Raw genomic sequence first — 19,628 nt, 5'->3', positions numbered from 1 at the left:
TTCCCCTCTCGTATTCTTGAGCATGTTGCACCTGTGTCTACTAGAAATGAAAAGCTTTTGCCTCCTATACTGACATCTACCTTCGGTTCCTTGTGAAGATTCAAATCAAACACATCGAACACATCAGGTATCCCAGTGAGCTGTCCTATTGCGGATACAGCCTTATTCCTGTGCCTGTAAAAGGATTCTGTCCCTCGACAGTGAGACCCCCTATTCTAGGAGTGATTAACTTTCCTGTACGAATTTGCATAGGTGAATGCTGGGACTGCCCTTGTGGCGGATTCACTGCTGCCTTTTGTGTCTGCAACCCTTGCTGTATTCTCGGAGCTTGTGCCTGTTGCATTGGTTGATTCTGAGCAAACCCGTCTCAAATCTTCTGTGGATACGCAAGCAGGTTTGAAGTCGCCCCTCTTGAAAATTGGCCATTCTGTACGAACCCTTGACTTCTACATACACGCAAAAAATGTCCCATCATTCCACATGCCCAACATATAGCAGGAGGTCTCCTAACCTGCCCATCCTGCATATTTTGATTATCAGTCTGCATGTTTTGAAACCCACCCTGATTATTCTGGAAGCTTCCCTGACTATTCTGCCAATTCCCTTGGTTATTCTGAAAACCTCTTCCTCGAAATCCTCCTCTCCCTCGTGGAGCGAATCCATTATTGCCCTGATTGAACTGTCTTTGATTATTCACCTGTGGCATATTTGCCTCTTGCTGCGAATTCAATCCATCTATACTAGTTATCATTGCCCCTTCAATGGCATATTTAGACAATTTTTTATGTACTTACCTAGCCTCTTTGCCCTTCCACACATCATCTTTCTTGCAATTCTTTTCCTGCAAGTGTCTGCAATATTGCGCGTTGGTCAGCTGAATCTCTGACCACGTTTTTGCTTCCATACCCACTAACTTCTTCAGCTGCTTATGTACTGGGTCTGGCAGCCATTGGCACAATATGTAATAGAACACAGGTACAGATTTTCCCCAAGCTTCGCATGTCTCCAAGGCCCACTGCTTTTGGAAATTTTGAATGTAAACAAGCGGGTTATCCACTTCCTGCATCTTTTTTTTCATTATAGCTCCCATATTGGACATGTCTGGATATAATACTCTAAGCGTTTTCCAGACTGCCGCTCTAGAGTTATTGAACGGTGCTCCATCATGAGCAGTGTTAACCATAGTAACACCCGCACACCCTGCTCTAGACCAAACATCATCAGCTTTTTCTCCAAGAATGGCGATCAGGAGACCCTTAATGTCTATAGCCAATGTGTTTCCTCCTGTCATCTTCTCTAATTCATGTATCCATTTCCCAGCACCAGAAGTTAAACTCAGGAGTTTACACCTTAAATTATCCTTGTACATCTGGGGCCACGGTATATACTGTGGTCTGGATCCCCTTTTCTCTAGCAAGGGAAACTGTGAAGCCCCAAACTTGCTCTCATTTCTCATCGTCTGTCTGTCCACCGCAGGGACAATATGCCTGCACTGCCTTCTTCCTGGCAGTGACCTTAAACTGCTCATATAAGGTGGTGACTCTCCGTGTCACCATGGAGTTGCCCTTTAGGTCGGTCTGACCGCATCAGTGATTCTGACGCCTGAGATATAGATAGGTCTAGATCCAACCATTTTATTTCCTTATCTATTGAATAACATCCCTCAGGACCACGTAAATCATTCCTTTCTTCCCCAAAGAAGGTGTCTCTGTCTTAGTCTGACATTCCTTGTGCCCAACTTGTATAACTTCTCTCTTCTTCATTTTTGTCCAGAGTTAGTCTATCTAAAGACAACTCCTTATGCCTCGTACTACATGATGCTCCCTCTGCATCGTACAGTTGTGTGCTCTCAAGTCGATCATTTTTTCCCTTCCCTGTGATTCTCTTGTCATGATAAACTTTATCGATTGCTTCCCCAATGTTCCTAGAGTCAAACTCGTCTTCTAGATTTGCTATAGATGGACCTGGTAATGACTTGTATTCTGGGAAGAATTCCTCTATATCCTCCATGCTACTTCTGGATCAGGATTCCTTACTTCTTTCTCCAGATGATCAAGATCACATGCTCTTTGTCTTCTTTTACATTCTATATCATCATCAAGCTCTCTTCGCTTCTTTGCTTCCTCCCTCACCCTGTCTTCCTTCTTTTTCTTTGTATCCCTTCTTTCGTTCGCCCTCCGTGTCTCCACATCCTTTGCGTCTCTCCTTCTTCCTCGGGACCTTAGAGATTACATCTCTCTCAGTATTTTTCTCCGGACCCTGGTCACTGCTTTGCACATGCGACTCATATGCCGGGTTGCTATACCCTGTTGCTGCTTTAAGCTCCCTTAATGGGTATAACCTATCGTCTCTCTTACTTTCACCATTTAGTTCTAGCGGGGCGGGGGAGAAGAGGGCTCCTCACCCCACTCTTTGCCTACATTAAGTATCCAATCTACAGGAGGTTGCTCATCGTTCTCCTTTTGGTACATTTTCCAAAGTTTCCTTCAACATAACTGGAGACCATGAAATCAAGCTTCTAGTGTCTTTAAAATACTATTTTTTGTGTAGACCTCTGATGTCTTCCTAGTTTTGTTCATGATTTCTGAGCAGGAGTTTTGTTCTTTCACACGATTTGTATCCAATGTCAGTTTGCTCCAGTCTGATGAGACCTTGGCTTCTTTCGGTCATCCGACTCTGCTTGCTAAGATTCATTTTGTATTACAAACTGCTTTTCAACTGCGACACACTAGAAATTAGGCCTTTTTGCTAAAGTCCAGCATTGCTATAATACATAGTGGAAACATCCGTCCTTTACTTGATCATATATATATATATATATACATATATATATATATATATATATATATATATATATATATATATATATATATATATATTGGCAGGCGCCAATATATATATATATTGGCGCCTGCTGCAATCTATTCATTATAAAGCTAGCCTCATGATTACTTCGTCTACTTGCGTTTCTTTTGCATCTGTACACATGTAAAATAATTTGATGTCTTCATCGCTTCTGTGGCATAAGCTTCTACACCTCGAGTCCGAGATGTCACTTATCCTTGGGGCTTTCTTTATGCCTTATAGAATATTTCCATTCTCTTGTCTGTGCATCCTTTTTATGTACATCAGTTTAACTCTGTGTGACGTCACCATTCATCATTGCCATTTATTTGCTCTGTTTCCTCAGGAATCTTATTCAAATGCCCATCATACTGTCTCGTATGCTGGTACGGTTTTATCGCTGGGAATCTTGCTTCCAGGATTCTCTTAGGTATTGGTATGCCGAATGGCACTGCACAGTTTTCACACTCTGGCTCCGAACATATAGGCAATATGGGTGAAGTGGTTGAGGTGGGGGTACTTGGCTCCTCCTCTACAATTCTGTGTTTGATCAGCAACCAAGGCAAGCTTATCCATTCTGACAGGAACTGTCTCACCTACTTAGGCTCCTCCTCGGTGCCCTATTTTGGATTCATTTCAATTGGTTCAGTGCGCATTTTGGGACTCCCAAGTAGATGATATTCTAATCGTTAAATTCCGACAGAATCCGTGTTGACTTTTTGTGGCAGCAATCTAACAAAAGCGAGGACATTTCATAGTCTTAAAAGCTGGAAATGTTCCTGTTTCATTACTTGGTCCTTAAAACACAGCTCAGATGTACCCATAACTTATGCATCGATGAAGATGGCCTGAGTGGGAGGGGTTTCCACTTCATGTAGCTATTTCAAAGGGACAATTGTGGGTTTATTTGGGCAGCAGATCAGAATTTTGGTTTTAGAGCCAATGAGGTGCAAGGGAGTTGTCGATCACCCATGCCTGGCTCTGCAACAGGTATACTGAGATATCAAGAGTGTTTCCTTGGGGTTTACCCAGTTGGCTGAATATTTGGGAGTTGCCCGCATACAGCTGGAAAGGGCATTTGAATGATACCAGTGGAGAGTTGAATGGTCACATGAACGCTGGTGGGGAGGCAGGGCTGATACTTGGGAACCCCACGCCCTGGAAAGAGTATGGATTCCCAATTGGCCACCATTTTAAACAGCGTTCAATGCTAAAAAAAGGTGTTTTTTAAAATAATAACACATTTTGTATTCTTCTCGTATATGTATACTCATGAGATAACATTTGTGGCTTCAGTGTGCTCTGCCATTATGCCCATCACAACCCACAACTTCTAGTTTGCATAAGAATATAATAACACTTGCCTTTCTTCTAAATAGGAAACGTCCTTGCCCTGAACAGTCTGTGTTATATTAATTAAAGAAGATATTTCATATTTCAATTGAGGTAAGCAGTAATATCAATGTAATGAATGTGGGACCTTTGCTTCTTGATTGTGTTTTAAAACAATCGTGTAAATTGATAATGGTTTATGGTGCTTTGTTTGTGAGAAAAAAAATGTTAAACCTGAAAACCATCCATTGTATAAAAACACTGCAAATATTGACTTAGTTTGGGAATACTTAAAAATAATTGGTATAAGAGTCCTAAGGTGTATTGCCTTTGAAATAATCAAGTTTTATCTGACTACTTTTATAGCAGCCACCAAACTAGTTATAGGTATTGAATGGTACAAATGAGTAATCATATGAAGATAGCTGTTTTCAACATTAGTAAATGTGAAACTGTTTTTTGTTTTACAAAATAAGTTCTCTTTTATTTAATAACCTGAGGATACAATACATTTGCAAGGTGATGCAGTCACCTATTTTTTGTTGACTAGAAAGTTAGAACTATTTAATTGCAAAATGAAATGAAATATATGCCAATTTTGCTTTAAAAAGTATTGTGGTTATACATGACTATCTATCATGGTAATAACAATTCTATTTGATTGTAAAGCCTTTGAAAGGGCTTAAATTGTGTGTTAATAAATGTTATCTGATTTCTATGATGGAATCTTTTTTGTGATCATTGAGTATTGTAAATAATATCATTTAGATTGAAATAATGAATTAAAAGCACACAAACAAGAGGATATGTAGTCTTTTTTTAGTTGATTGAAAAAACTCCCAAAGGTTGTCAATCACAACCAGAGTGAACCACTTTGAGCACAATTCCAATTGATTGTGCAGCTATCGCTTAGTCTCGGAATCACCCCTTTTCCTCCTAGGCCAGTCTCATTGCATCCCATTTCACTGCAAAGATTTTACTGCAGATCTGTAGTTGGGTTGTTGGTTTAGGTGGGGGTGTGTGGGTGGGTGGAAGTGGGGTGCGGGTGGTCTCCCCCCGCATGTATTTTCTGTAAAAACAATACAGTGAAATGGAACTGGATAAAATCCCTGCAAGGAAATTACATTGATCCCATGATCTCTACCATAAGCATGTGTATTGCTTGTAAAGTATATCAGAACCCTCAGCTGCAGGGACGTCATTTCACCAAAATGTCAGGGGTAGTGGAAGTACATCACACGACCTCTGACCCCGGATGACATCACAGGAAGGGATGTCATTTGACCTCACCCCAAAGTGATATCGCGGGAAGCGATGGAACACAACCTTTCACCCATTGACAAAACAAGGAGTGGCATCACATAGCATTGTACACTACGAAAAATATGGTAACGATATCACTATAATGTGATGTACATTTCATACAAGAATGGATCGCCATATGTATTGTTAAGATCAGTGTGTATAGGCCCATATTACCAAATTACTGTGAATGCAAGCAGATGTCCATGACCAAATGATAATGATGTGTTATTATATAGCACTTACGCTTAAGTGCTTTAAATAGAAAAAAATATACACCCAATATCACCCAACCTGTGTTGGTACTCATTTATCGGCCTCAGAAGGATGAAAGGCTGAGTTGAGGCGTTTAAGAACAGACTAAATCAGTGACTCACCCCCTGAAGTGTGCCTGAAATAAACCTTTAATGAGTCTAGCAATTATTGTATAGAATTCCAGAAAGACACATTATTTGGTATTCCTATTCTTTCTTATTTAGGGTCAGTGCTGAAAGTGTTAGACGTGTGGCACTCCTGTTCTTATTTTTCTTCTTTTTTTAAGGGGCCTGAACAAGAAAACCAGCCACTCCAGAAGTAAAGAGCCACATGGGCTGGCCACAGCCCAGGAGCTGGCATTACAATATATATATATATATATATATATATATATATATATATATATATATATATATATATATATATATATATATATATATATATATATATATGAAAAAACAAAGGAGCCAATATAGTGCACTGCCTAACTCGTAGCTGGTGCTAGGGAAGGGAACTTTGGCTAAGCTCCTAAATGTATAAAAAACACATGTAAATGGTGGGTTGTAGCACTACAAAAAACCCCACAAAACATGCCATAGGATTTCCCAGCACTCAAGACCAAAAACACCTTCTTACAAAAATACTTTGTTTTTATTCATTATAAAAACAAACAACCAACTGTGCATATATGCACTAAAGGGCAGGTATAAATCAAAAACCTCCCCATGGCATACAGGTTAAGCAACACTCACCCCCCAGGGTGGAAAATCGCCACGCATTTCGCCTGGATATACCAAGCTTCCTCAGGCTGATCAAACTCCACATTCGTGAAAACACAACACATTTAAAACATAAGGAAAGCAACTCGAGCGAGCAGCTCTTCCCCCTGCTCATCATCTCTGATCATGTGATCGCGTAATACTGCATGGAAAGTCACATAAAGCGGGCCGCCATGATGGAATGACAATGTTGTCATTGTGTTCACTGTGAGCACAAAACGCTGGCCATAAATTAAATGGCAGCAAAATATGTGAGTGTTGGGGAAAAGAGCTATTCACTCCACATTACATTTCCTTAATTAAAATCTTAAATTTCTTTACACATTTCCTTGTGTCTAATTGCGCCAGTGCCCTTTATCATACCATGGGTAGACCTCATCAACCTTGACGAGAGTCTCCCCATTACGACCCTGGGTTTGTAGTGATGCAAGCTAAGACACGGCACGGCAACAAGCTTCATTAAGAATCAGAGCTCTCCTTTGTGTATACAGCACACAGTGCCCTCTAGTGGATAAAAACAATAGTTGTTTCAATACAAATTTCAGTATAGTGCTGAGCAATGCTGGAAAAATGTCCACTATGGTAGCATTTTACCTGTACAGTGCATTTCTATTTCGGTGGTCAATCCTATTTCTGTATAACACATATATTCACCACAACAGGCATGATTTAAAAACGTGACTCGTGCATATTCACATAGAAAACATATGATTGATGATCTCATATACCTGGGGGCAAGACCACCGCAGAATCTTGGCAAAATGCAAATAGTTTTTTACATAACAACATGATGTTAGATAATAAAGTGCAAGTGCAATCAACCCTGAGTTGTAATTAAGTGCTACACAGCTGTAGTTCGTCTAGCCCATTGAACTAAACCATTCCTACATGTTGAAGAGACAGCACCAAAGAGATATAACAAAAATATCAACTGGGTTCCCATTATTCCATACACATTCATAGACATAGATCCAATCTATTGCAGAAATACAAACATCTCTGGGTCAATATTGAGTCCATTAGGTCTTACATGTTAAATTTACAAATTAGAGATGCCTCTAATTGCCTGAGTTTCAGTCCTCGGTTTCCCAATCTCTTATGTTTGGGAACATGGGCAAGACCAACAAATGACATTTCCATCACATTGCCACCATGTTTCTCTATAAAGTGTCCTGTCAAAGGGTTGGTTACATCTCCATTCTTAAAAGCTCTATAGTGTTGAAGGATTCTGAGTTTGAGCATTCCTATGGTCGATCCGATGTAGTGAAGACCATAGGTACAAGTAATGGCATATACTGCAAATTTTGTCATGCAAGTCATTTTGTGTTTGTATCTCCATAGCAAACCATTAGAACTCACAAATTAAGTTTTGGATACGAAACTGCACATTTTGCAATTTGCACATTTATGGAAGCTTCCCAGACCCTGTGTCATAAAGTGACCTGACTTGGTGGCTTCTGTGACTACCATACTCGATGATAGTATGTTCTTAAGAGTAGGCGCTTTACGGTATGTCACATTAGGGACTTCATCTAGCACCTTTTTAAGATCAGGATCTGTCAGGAGCCCATTCCAATGTTTTTTCATAATAAGTTTAACATTATTGGCATGATGATTGTACCCTGTTATGAATCTTATCTTTTCCTTTTTCTTATTGACTTGTGCCCCAAACAATTCCGATCTTTTTTTGACTTCTGCTTTGTTAAAGCAGTCTGTGACTACATTTTTGTTGTAGCCTCGTTTGACAAATCTTCTACCAATCTGCTTGGCTTCTGCTTGATAATCTAGTTCTTTACTACAAGCTCTTTTGGCTATAAGGAACTCTCCATAGGGAATTGATTTTTTTAATGGAATAGGGTGGTGGCTTTTAGGATGCAGAGTGGAATTCGAACTCGTTTCTTTCCTGAATAGCCTAGATGTTAAGCTGTTCTTATCCACATTGAATAACACATCCAGAAAAACCAGTTCTTTTTTACTGTGTATACATGTTACTTCCAAATTGAGATTTTTATTGTTGAGAGTATGGACATAGTTGAGTAACTGAGTTTCGGTACCGTCCCATATGATGAACAAGTCATCTATGAAACGGTACCAGACCAGATGGAGCTACATCAAAAAGGCTACATTTTTTAGAGGAATTCAAGCTACTGCATCTACACAGCAAAATGGACAAGAGGGGAAAGGGTCAATATTCCTGAAAAGGAAGAGGTGCCGCTGGAAAAACAGGAAAAAGAGGACAAGGCGGGGATGGCAGCACAAGCGATGCATCGAGTATGATCACACGATCTGGCAACAATCTGGGGAGGAGACCGAGAGGCAGGAAGACTTACAGTTAAAGATTTTCAACATATCTTCTAGAAGACTTACCCAAGAAGAAAACTCAGTATTATCCCTAGGCCTATCCTTCAGCCCCACATACCTCTATGACTATACATCTACGAGGGTGGATCTCTTCAAATTCCTAAGAAAGTTAAAATTAACTAAATGTCATGCAACGAAGGTTAATGAAGGAACTAGAAATAGAGAAACATCCAGTAGAGAGATATCTCCCCTCACAGACAAGGACATGACAAGCCTAATATGTCTTTCGAATATGGGATCACAACCTGAATCTGAATGGGAGTTTGCGTCAACATTGGACAATGCAACATTGGAAAGAGAATTTGGTATACCCACAGACATTACCTGCCCTAGCAAGTTTAAACCGAAATCGATCTTTTGTCCGAACATCATGTGTGGCCCTATTGACACCTTTGAAAGTTTAGTTATGAAAGACTTGAAGAAATTGCTGATGAAGAAATCTTAACTACTTGCAATATAAGGCATTAGAGAATCTAAGAGACGACCACACCATAGTCATACGCCCCTCGGATAAAGGGGGTGGTATAGTGATCTTGGACAGCGATCAATACAACATGGAAGCGAAGAGGCAATTGAGTGTCACCAGTAACTATATATTGGCAGAAAGTAGTGTACTATTGGAAACCAACTTATTATATTACTCAATGTTACGAAAGTGGTGTGACCTGGAATTGATAAATGATGATGAGTACTGGTTCTTAAAAAATCCATTTCCAGTTACTCCACTAATCTATTTTAATCCTAAATCCACAAGAGCCTTACTGATCCACCTAGTCGCCCTATAGTCTCCTCTATAGGGAGTCTACTTGAAAATACCTCTACATTTCTAGATCATTTCCTACAACCGTTTATTGTCAGTCTCAGCTCACATATTCGAGACACTTCTGACCTGCTGACCAAAGTAGACAATGTCAATTGGGAACCACAATACATCCTAGTTTCCCTTGATGTTGTCTCGCTGTATACATCCATTATACATAAAGCGGGTATTGAAGCATGTAAATACTATTTAGAATTTAGATCCATTAGTCATCGTCAGCATAACAAAATGTTATTGGAAATGCACCAATTTTGCTTGGAACACAACTATTTCCTACATGGCACCTCCATTTACAAACAAACTCAGGGAACGGGCATGGGGTCTTGTATGGCCCCGACCTACGCCAATCTCTATATGGGTTGGTGGGAAACACAGATAGCTTGGAGAGAAGAGATGGAAGAATTCACAAAGCACATAGTTGTCTGGTACCGTTTCATAGATGACTTGTTCATCATATGGGACATTAACGAAACTCAGTTACTCAACTACGTCCATACTCTCAACAATAACAATCTCAATTTGGAATTAACATGTATACACAGTAAAAAAAGAACTGGTTTTTCTGGATATGTTATTCAATGTGGATAAGAACAGCTTAACATCTAGGCTATTCAGGAAAGAAACGAGTTTGAATTCCACTCTGCATGCTAAAAGCCAACACCCTATTCCATTAAAAAATTCAATTCCCTATGGAGAGTTCCTTAGAGCCAAAAGAGCTTGTAGTAAAGAACTAGATTATCAGGCAGAAGCCAAGCAGATTGGTAGAAGATTTGTCAAACGAGGCTATAACAAAAATGTAGTCACAGACTGCTTTAACAAAGCAGAAGTCAAAGAAAGATCGGAATTGTTTGGGGCACAAGTCAATAAGAAAAAGGAAAAGATAAGATTCATAACAGGGTACAATCATCAAGCCAATAATGTTAAACTTATTATGAAAAAACATTGGAATGTGCTCCTGACAGATCCTGTTCTTAAAAAGGTGCTAGATGAAGTCCCTAATGTGACATACCGTAAAGCGCCAACTCTTAAGAACATACTATCACCGAGTATGGTAGTCACAGAAGCCACCAAGTCAGGTCACTTTATGACACAGGGTCTGGGAAGTTTCCATAAATGTGCAAATTGCAAAATGTGCAGTTTCATATCCAAAACTCCATTTGTGAGTTCTAATGGTTTGCTATGGAGATACAAACACAAAATGACTTGCGTGATGAAATTTGCAGTATATGCCATTACTTGTACCTGTGGTCTTCACTACATCGGATCGATCATAGGAATGCTCAAGCTCAGGATCCTCCAACACTATAGAGCTATTAAGAATGGAGATGTAATCAACCCTTTGACAGGACACTTTATAGGAGAAACATGGTGGCAATGTGATGGAAATGTCATTTGTTGGTCTTGCCCATGTTCCCAAACACAAGAGATTGGGAAACCGAGGACTGAAACTCAGGCAATAAGAGGCATCTCTAATTTGTAAATTTGACACTTTAAGACCTAATGGACTCAATATTGACCCAGAGATGTTTGTATTTCTCCAATAGATTTGATCTATGTCTATGAATGTGTATGGAATAATGGGAACCCAGTTGATATTTTTGTTATATCTCTTTGGTGCTGTCTCTTCAACATGTAGGAATAGTTTAGTTCAATGTGCTAGACGAACTACAGCTGTGTAGCACTTAACTACAACTCAGGGGTTGATTGCACTTGCACTTTATTATCTAACTTCATGTTGTTATGTAAAAACCTTTAATATTTGCATTTTGCCAAGGTTCTGCGGTGGTCTTGCCGCCAGGTATATGAGATCATCAATCATATGTTTTCTATATGAATATGCACGAGTCACGTTTTGAAATCATGCCTGTTGTGGTGAATATATGTATTATACAGAAATAGGATTGACCATCGAAATAGAAATGCACTGTACAGGTAAAATGCTACCATAGAGGAAAATATTCCCAGCATTGTTTAGCACTATGCTGAAATTTGGATTGAAACAACTATCGTTTGTCTCCACTAGAGGACACTTTGTCCTGTATATACAAAGGAGAGCTCTGGTTCTTAATAAAGGTTGTTGCCGTGCCGTGTCTTAGCTTGCATCACTACAAACCCAGGCTCGTGATGGGGAGACCCTCGTCAAGGTTGATGAGGTCTACCCATGGTATGATAAAGCGCACTGGCACAATTAGACACAAGGAAATGTGTAAAGAAATTTAAGATTGTAATTAAGGAAATGCAATGTGGAGTGAATAGCTCTTTTCCCCAACACTCACATATTTTGCTGCCATTTAATTTATGGCCAGCGTTTTGTGCTCACAGTGAACACAATGACAACATTGTCATTCCATCATGGCGGCCCGCTTTATGTGACTTTCCATGCAGTATTACGCAATCACATGATCAGAGATGATGAGCAGGGGGAAGAGCTGCTCGCTCGAGTTGCTTTCCTTATGTTTTAAATGTGTTGTGTTTTCACGAATGTGGAGTTTGATCAGCCTGAGGAAGCTTGGTATTTCCAGGCAGAACGCGTGGCGATTTTCCACCCTGGGGGGTGAGTGTTGCTTAACCTGTATGCCATGGGGAGGTTTTTGATTTATACCTGCCCTTTATTGCATATCTGCACAGTTGGTTGTTTGTTTTTATAATGAATAAAAACAAAGTATTTTTGTAAGAAGGTGTTTTTGGTCTTGAGTGCTGGGAAATCCTATGGCATGTTTTGTGTAGTGCTACAACCCACCATTTACATGTGTGTGTGTATATATATATATATATATATATATATATATATATATATATATATATATATATATATATATATATATATTTATTTTTTAGAGGTCGCAAGGGAGACCACAGAGGTCACAAGGGAACCCAGCTGTAACATAGTCTCTACCATAGTCTCTACCTCCTTCAATGCACTCTTTGCCTCTTCTCTTTCCACTCTTCAACTTCCAACGTCTTGACGCTAGACATGTCTGGGTTCCGTACAGTGCCTAAGCCACTATTTCTCCTGCATGCAAAGCTGTGCCCCTCTCTCTCATCCTTTCAGACCATGGTCTGCTGAAGAGAAGCCATTACATATGGCAGGAGGCACTACACCCATATATACCATATAGGATAACCAGGGCTTTAAGCTGGGTAAGTAATCGAGGGGGGGGGTCATTTGGGGGCATGGCTTGTGGGAGGGGCGTGACCTAAAAATATGTAACATATTTCTATGTTTAGAAAAGATGGCTTGTAAAGTACACAAACCATAGTAAGGTACGCACAAAGATATATAACATGTATATATATTTGTGTGCATACCTTACGGTTTGCCTAGTTTTCAGGCCATCTTTTTAAACATTTCGGGTTTATAAAAGATGGCTTTGAAAGTACACAATTCAAGCCATCTTTTATAAAGCTTTGATTACGGACAAAATTGTCTGTCTGCAAAGCTTTATAAAAGATGGCTTGAATTGTGTATTTTTCAAGCCGTCTTTTATAAACCTCGAAAAATGTCGAGGAATCCCCAGGTTCGGCAAGGTTTAAAGATACCTCGGCGACCTGTGGAAACAAAGGGACAGTAACTGCCTCTAGTGACTTCTCGCGAGGGGTCACCAGAGGCACTTACTATGACTGACGGAAGTGGCAGCCAGCCTCAGCGTCGCTGTGGCTGGCTGGCACTTCTATCAGCTCACCTGACTTCATGGCAGGCGCATCACCCGTCGCAGCCGCATCCCGCCAATGTTGCGGTGGGACTGGGGGGGCCCCGGCAGGGCCCCGAATCAGCCCCACTTTTTGGAGACTGCCGGGGTCTGGCCCCGGCAGGCCCCGGCCCACTTAAAGCACTGAGGATAACATAACATCTGGTAGTTATGCAAATTATTTGATAGCTCAAGGAATCTTGCAAGGCTGAAAGTCTTCCAGTAAATGTTAAATATAAAAGTACATTAAAAAACAACACAATGGCATTTGGCATACATCAAATACCAACATAGCATGTCACTTACATTTTTACCTATTCAACAATGCAGATTACACAGTCCTGTCTCCAGCCCACCCCTCCCCCCAAATTTCCCATTACCCTCGATCAATATCAACTGCACAGATATACGTTCATGACATAGTTTCCATGATTTGGGAATATATGGCATAGTTCCCAGTCAGGGGCAAAGCATGTTTTAAAGGGATCATAAACAATGCAAGAAAACAAGACCCAATTGAAAGGTCAGTGCTGATCTAAGCAAATACACCATTTCACCTTTCAAATGGCGACACTCATATATACATCTAACCCCTCTGGATGTTCATAGGGCTAAAACAATATTAAACTGGCCCCCAGTTTGTGCAGAATTAGCTCCCTATTACCTCGTCTAATATTTTCCTGACACAGGCTGACTTCCCCCTTCGATAAAGTGAGGATTCCTAGCATGAAACTGGACAATGTGAACAGCAAATGTATAATATTAATTTTTCTAGTGCCAAAGCGATATTAAAGGAAGATAACATGGGGAAGCTGCTGCACAGTTTTTCATGTATGCATTTGAGGCTGCGTGGAGCTTTGTTGCTGTAAGGTTGCCATTATGCCTCCCTGCTGCTGTGCACAGTAGGTGATATAAGTATCCACTGTATAGAAGTCAGTGATTAATTTGCTAACCCCTTGAGCCACGAGAGTAGCTCAGGTGTCAGCATTTCCTAAGCACAGTGCATATGAAGAATCCCTGTCTCTTTGGCAGGGCGCACTTTCTTACAGAAACCACCTCCGCTACGTGCAAAATGGAAAAATCTCAGAACACCTTCACAAATGGGATTCTATTATCCCATGCTCTCTGAAAAAAGCAAGTAAAAAATAAAAGAAGACGAAAAGGAAGGCAAAGGGCAAAACGATAGAAAAAGACAATAGTTAAATGTCAGAATAAAGGGCTGAAAAACAATTAGGCCTATTGGTACTGGTCACAATAAGGCATGTGAAATAGGTCAAAAAAAGTCGGGGAGTACTAGGGAGCGTCGGAATCATTGCGGCTCCGGTGCCTGCCAACCCTCCTGATGTCCAGGGAATCACCATGGGTGCTCTGCTGGAACTGTGAGCTGCATGACGGGGCGGGGGCGAGGCCCTTCCAAACCGAAGATTCAGCATGCGTCTGGGCTCCAAGGACGCTTGACAGAAAAGCCTAGTGCGGTCCTCGTACAACGGCCTGGGCGGGTGCCATCTTGCCTGTCACCTGTAGCTGTGTATGAGGTGCCATCATATTGACGTACATGATTCCTCCAAAAGGGACGGGCCCCAGTCTTGGCCTGGATGGATTGTGGTGGAAGGGGAAGCACAGAAGTGACTGGATGGACTAGCTATGGTTGGAGACGGAGGTCTCATCTGACCATAGAAAATACCGGGGACCCGTTTCAGCGGCGCGCCAGATCAGAGGTGCGAGAAGAAAGAGGACTGTTTGAGGCTGCCTTATTCAGTACATAATGCCTGGAGAAGGGGCGCGGAAGAGTGTGAGGCCCGTTCTGGGAGGCAAGACGTACCCTAGCGATGTTGCTGGTGGAGCACCCTTATTGATCCTCCCCACCCACTGCGTTGTGACACTTGCAGGGAGGAGGTGGGGGGTAGCATGTGAGCTAATGCATGGGCATGGAGATTAGGCCCAAACTGGTGGCAATGATCTTTGAGGCTACGATAGGGTCCAGGTTTGCTACCTGCATTGTTGGATTGTACTATTTGTCGAGAAGACCCCCATTTTTTTTTTACATATGCAATGTTCTTTCTGAAATGAAAACCCTTAGGGTAGAAGTGTAGTAATCCTCAGTAACGTTAAAGGAGAGACTGGAGAAGGTGGAAGATAGGGTTAAGGCCTTGGAAAGTAACCAGCTCTTGTCAGAAGTTCTGGCGACCCAAATGGGTGCTCCGATTGAGGAATTGGAGCTCAGAGAAAGAGAGGGACAGAGGGGTTCAAAGCAAGATTGATGGCATAGAGTACGAAGAGCAAAGGAACAACACCAGACTCTGTGAGATGGTGAAACATTGGGAGCCCCGGAGCGGAGGGCAGGGGCATGTTTAGGGCCCTGTTGGGTGCAGAGAAGACAAGAACTGTCATGTTTGATAGAATACATCTGGGTGCTGGGGCTGGCGAGGGGACCAGATCGGTTGTGATTAAATGTCATCACCCCAGAGATAAAGAGGATGTTTTGTGGACAGCAAGAGAATTGGACTCCTTTGAACGGGAAGGTGCCTGGATCCAACTGTACCAGGACTTGTGACTAATATTCCCACATCTTATCAATTTCCTTCCTTCTCCTGCTACTCATACTAGGACCTCTCTGGCTCCTCCACCACCTTCTTCTTCTGCCGCCTCTCTGGCACCCTCCTCCTCCTCTCTGACTACTATGCCACCTCCTTCTACCACCTCTGCCCACTCTCGGGGCCCTCTACCACTTCCGAAAGGTGTACCTCAAGCCTGTACCCCACCACAGAGGTCTTTCAAATGTGGCAACCTGCTCTACGTCACTCCTCTCAACTCTCACTCTGCTGTCAAACTCTCCTCTGACATCTGCCACCTCCTCGAAGAACTTGACCTGGATGTCCTTGCTCTCATCGAGACATGGTTCACGGCCAACTCTATCACGAGTTTTGACACTCTCCTCCCTGATGGCTACAAGATCCTCTCTGAACCCAGAACCAACCGTCCCGCAGGTGGAGTATCTCTGATCTTTCCAGAGTGGGTCCCTGCTTCTGTCATTCCTACGCAGGCCTACTCCTCCTTTGAATGCCTGGTCTGCAGGCTCTCTATCTCTCCTGGCCTCTCTCCAACTGTGGCCACCATCTACAGGCCACCTGGCCAGGTCGCCCTCTTCCTCTCAGAGTGGGCTGACCTCTCCTCTTCTCTCCTTGCCTCTACCTCTCAACTTCTTTTCCTCTGAGACCTCAACATTTTCACCTTTTTAACAGTAGTTCCCCCCTCTTCTGGCCAATCTTTTTATATTCTGTCTGTCCTGTTTTGTTTTTTGTGCTCCCTGGGGCCCACAGGCATGTGGCACGTAAGAATTAAAATAAATAAATAAATAACATCCACCTGGATGCTTCTAATCCCTCCTACGGGCTCTTCCGCAACCTCTGCAACACTCTCATTCTTTCCATTCTACCCTCTGGTCCGACACACTCTGCCGGGGATACCTCATCTCCTCAGACATCCCCCTCTCACCACTCCTCTCTCTTGGACTGACCACTTTCTGCTCTCCTCTTACCTACAGCTCTCTGTCCCCCAGGCTAGACCAACCCCAGCAATGCCACCTACCTTCTTGGTCATTCGGCCCATGAAGTGTGTGACAGTGGGTGCCTTTGCTGCTACTTTCTCTGCTCCTCCTACTCTTGCGGCTGACTCACACTCTGACACATCACTCTCTAACCTGCATCTTTCTATCACCAACACTCTGGCTGTCCTTGCCCCTGTCATGAGAAACCATCTGATGCCTACCTCCAAGTGCAACTCTTGGTATGACCCCAACCTCACTGCCCTGAATCGCAAGTGTAGGGTGGCTGAGAGGATGTGGAGGGCATTGGGTGCATCCTCTGACAAACTGGCCTGCTCCAAAGGCAATACAGACTCTCTGTTCTGTCCAAGAAGAGAGCAACCATACAAGCCCACGTCTCTGCGGCCTCTAACAACACAGCCAAACTCTTTCAAATCTGCAAGGAACTGGTCAATCCTTCTGCAGTCTCCAACATCCCTGTTCCCCCCCAGGCCCTCTGTACTGCTCTGACTTCTCAATTCACCACTAAAACTCAGGAAATCCTGTCCTCTCTCTCCTCTTCCTCTCCCTATACCTCTTGTGGCCCACTTTTGGCCGCCTCCCCCTCTTCTCCTCCTTTCTCCTCTTTCTCTCCGACTACACTTTATGATGCTTCTAGACAAGTCCGATCTATGAAAGTGTCGGCCAAACAGGTGCTCCCCCTCTCCTCCAGAATCATCAAGGACCACATTGACACCCTCGCTCCAGCCTTGGCCGATTTCTGCAATCACTCTTTTGCCACTGGAAATTTCTCTTCTCTGCTCAAGCACTCCCCTGGGCACCCCTTCCTTAAAAAGCCTTCTGCCGAACCTACCTGTCTGGCAAACTGCTTGAAAAGCTGCCCATCTCCAAGCTTACTCTCCACACTGAATCTGTTTGTTGTCTCCATGACCATCAGTCTGGCTTCAGAGCAGCCAGATGCATGGAAACTGCTCTCTCGAACAGCCGTGAAGCTCTGCTCACTAATTTCGATTCAAGCCTTCCTTCGGTCCTCATTCTCTTTGACCTTTCATCTGCTTTTGACACAGTCAATCATGCCATCCTGCTCAATCAACTCTGTGAGAATCTGGGCATCAAGGTTCATGCCCTGGAGTGGTTGACTTCCTTCCTCCTGGACCGACCCTCCCAGGTCCAAGTTGAATCCCTTCTCTCCTCCACCTCTCTCTCCACATGTAGTGTTTCTCAGGGCTCTAATCTGTCACCCTGGTTCTTCAATGTCTACTTGGCCTCTTTGTCCCACCTGATCTCTACCTTCTCCAACTTTCAGTGCTATGCGTATGACACTCAGCTCTCTTTTAGGCTCCCCTTAGCCTCCTCTCCTCTCTCGCTCATTCCTGACTGTCTATCCATGATTCAGGATTGGTGCGCCTCCAACGATCTCTGCCTTAATGCCAGTAAGGCGGAGATCCTTCATATTGGGACCCCTGCTCCTGCTTTCCCTTTCTCATTCTGTCCACCCTCCTTGGGCCCTCTTCCTGTGCCTTCCTGTGAGGCATAAAACCTTGCTGTCACCTTGGGCTCCACTCTTTCCTTCTCTCCTTACATCATAGACCTTGTCATGAAGGCCCACTACCAGCTGCATCTCCACCGAGGTATTCTTCCTTTTCTCACTTTCCCCCAGAAGCTCACTGTCCCCAGAGCCCTGGTTCTCTCTAGGCTGGACTACTACAACAGCCTCTTTCTCAATCTGTCTTCCTCTACTCTCCGCCCTCTGCAACTAAACCAGAACAGGTCTGCAAGATTTGTCCTTGGCCTCATGCACAGGGACTGTATCTCTCCAGCCCTGAAATCTCTCCACTGTCTCCAGATGGCTGCAAGGGTCAGGTTCAAGACTCTGAATCATTCACAAGGCTTTCTGGGGCCGGTGCCTGCACTTCATCCAACTCTCTCTTCCAAAACACCTTCCTTCTCAAGCTCTTTGCTCAGCCACCTCAACCTCTCTGAGGGTCAGGCGCCTCTCCAGGTAGAGAGTGGGGGTTAGATCTCTCTCCTCTGCAGGTGCCTCCCTCTGGAATGGCCTCCCTTCCCTTCTCAAACTTGAGCCGAACCACCTGAAGTTCTGGAAGCAGCTCAAAACCTAGACCAGTCGCCCCTGCACTAAATCTGGGCCTACCACGCACTTAGGGGCTGTAACTCTAACCCTACAGTCCCCTGCCTCCTTGCACTTCCCCCTCCCTTTCCCAGGCACTTCCCCCTTCTACTCCCCCCTAAACTTTGCGTTGTCGCTCTTACACGATCTGAATGACAAAAGGCCTAGTAAGATCGGTTGCTTTGTCCTCCTTCTGTCTTCCCCCACTTGTCTTGTCACACCTCGAAACACTTGTGTACAGGCACGTTATAAATGACCTATATCATTTCATACTTTAGCTCAAAGACGAAGGTGCAAACCGCTGATGTCCTGGTTACAGTCTGAGGCGATTAGATATCGCTGGAGGCATCCCATTCCACTACCCTTTGAACTTAGGAGGGAACAATATGATATAAAGGATGGTGGTCTGACAGAACAGCCTTTGTGGGAGCTACAGGAGGCCCAGCGACAACCCCTTACTGATGGACAATGACAGATGCGAGAAAAGTTCTAAAAGACATTTGCACAGTCCGCTGGGTAGAGCAAAATAGGAGGAGCCCTGAAATTCCAAAATATGTATTTTCCCTCGCTGAAG

The 19,628-nt window shown here is 43.1% G+C and overlaps 1 protein-coding gene across 4 annotated transcripts in view; it reads left to right on the top strand.

Moving 5' to 3' along the window:
- Positions 1–19,628, top strand: part of LOC138492082 (beta-1,3-galactosyltransferase 2-like) — a 222,967-nt gene that overhangs the window by 143,700 nt on the left and 59,639 nt on the right. For 3 of the 4 annotated variants that reach the window (XM_069619044.1, XM_069619043.1, XM_069619042.1), the window contains one exon: positions 4,224–4,290. The gene's annotated coding sequence lies outside the window, so the exon portion shown is untranslated. Of the gene's footprint in view, positions 1–2,941; positions 4,291–19,628 lie in introns of those variants that run through there. The other variant, XM_069619045.1, reaches the window with a different exon arrangement.

The sequence above is a fragment of the Ambystoma mexicanum genome, chromosome 10 (genome assembly GCF_040938575.1).
Source record: "Ambystoma mexicanum isolate Mex_15411 chromosome 10, UKY_AmexF1_1, whole genome shotgun sequence".
NCBI classification, from domain to species: Eukaryota; Metazoa; Chordata; class Amphibia; order Caudata; family Ambystomatidae; genus Ambystoma; species Ambystoma mexicanum.
The sequence above is the reverse complement of the archived record's forward strand: the minus strand, read 5'-3'. Positions and strand labels throughout refer to the sequence as shown.